The sequence below is a fragment of the Hordeum vulgare genome, chromosome 6H, assembly GCF_904849725.1.
Source record: "Hordeum vulgare subsp. vulgare chromosome 6H, MorexV3_pseudomolecules_assembly, whole genome shotgun sequence".
NCBI classification, from domain to species: domain Eukaryota; kingdom Viridiplantae; phylum Streptophyta; class Magnoliopsida; order Poales; family Poaceae; genus Hordeum; species Hordeum vulgare.
In genome coordinates, this window is record NC_058523.1 from 489,965,925 (window position 1) to 489,967,642 (window position 1,718).

A 1,718-nucleotide genomic window follows, 5' to 3' on the forward strand; every position below is an offset into this window, starting at 1 on the left:
TAGTTCATCTCTTGTAACCAATCTCCGTCTCGCGACTCCGATTGGTACTTGTAAGGTTGCTAGTAGTGTTGATTACTCTTTGTAGTTGATGCTAGTTGGATTACTTGGTGGAAGAGTTTATGTTCAGATCCTTGATGCTACTCATTACACCTCTGATCATGATTATGATTATGCTCTGTGAGTAGTTACTTTTGTTCCTGAGGACATGGGATAAGTCTTGCTATTAATTGTCATGTGAATTTGGTATTCGTTCGGTATTTTGATATGTTGTATGTTGTCTTTTCCTCTAGTGGTGTTATGTGAACGTCAACTACATAACACTTCACCATATTTGGGCCTAGAGGAAGGCATTGGGGAGTAGTAAGTAGATGATGGGTTGCTAGAGTGACAGAAGCTTATACCCCAGTCTATGCGTTGCTTCGTAAGGGGCTGATTTGGATCCACTAGTTTAATGCTATGGTTAGATGTTGTCTTAATTCTTCTTTTCTAGTTGCGGATGCTTGCGAGAGGGGTTAATCATAAGTGGGATGCTTGTCCAAGTAAGGGCAGTACCCAAGCGCCGGTCCACCCACATATCAAACTATCAAAGTAACGTACGCGAATCATATGAACATGATGAAACTAGCATGACAGAAATTCCCGTGTGTCCTCGGGAGCGTTTTACTTCCTATAAGACTTTGTTCAGGCTTGTCCCTTGCTACAAAAGGGATTGGGCCACTTTGCTGCACTGTTGCTACTCTTGTTACTTGTTACTTTTCACCTGCTATGTTTCACCTCACTACACCTTCACTTGTTACCGCTACTTTTAGTGCTTGCAGTTATTACCTTGCTGAAAACCGTTTATCAAAGCCTTCTGCTCCTCGTTGGGTTCGACACTCTTACTTATCGAAAGGACTACGATTGATCCCCTATACTTGTGGGTCATCAAGCCACCACCGCGGCCACGCATAGTCGCGTTTGTAGAGGACTTGAAGCCACCGCCAGAGTTGTTCCCTTGGAAGAGAGATACCCTCCGGTCGAAGTTGCTCATTTGAGCAAATAGATCGTCGAGGGAGACTGGAGAAGTTTGAGCGTCGAGCGCGGAGACGAGCGGCTGGTACTCGAGGTCGAGACCAGTGATGATGTAGGAGATCATCTCGTCATCTCCAAGCGGCTTGCCTACAGCCGCAAGTTCATCCGCCAGCGAGCGCATGTGTGCAAAGTAGCTTGCCACGGACAGCATCCGCTTCTGCGCGTTGGCCAAAGCCACGCAGATGTTATTGACACAAGACAGCGGCTCGGAAGAAAACATGTTTGCCAGCGCCGTCCAGAGGTCGTGTGCATGGGCGATCGAGGTCACCTGCACCAATACCTCCTTCCAGATATTATTCAGAAGATAACCAAGTACGTGTTGATCCTCTCGAACTCAGATCGGATGAAGGGGGTTCGGTGTGGACTCCTCCTTCCCGTCTTTGTCCTTTTGGATGATGTTCTTCATCGGCTCCGGCATGCTGTCATCGACGTAGCCGAAGAAGCCCGCACCTCTGAGCTGAGGCGTGATTTGCGTTCGCCAGAGTATGTAATTGGTGCGGGTAAGCCTTTCGGTAACTTGACCCGAGAGGCCGGAGTGGGTAGCGCTAGTGGAGGTAGCCATGGCGAGCGAAAGCTTTTTCGGTGGGAGGCTAGATGCGATATTGAAGAGTTAGGCTCTGGTTACCATGTGAAATTGGCTTGAACGT

The 1,718-nt window shown here is 47.9% G+C and overlaps 1 non-coding gene across 1 annotated transcript; it reads right to left on the minus strand.

Moving 5' to 3' along the window:
* Positions 1 to 1,014: 1,014 nt before the first annotated feature.
* On the minus strand, positions 1,015 to 1,153 carry LOC123406613. Its single transcript, XR_006612277.1, has one exon. It is a non-coding gene; the product is annotated as a small nucleolar RNA Z247 (small nucleolar RNA).
* Between the last annotated feature and the right edge of the window lie 565 nt (positions 1,154 to 1,718).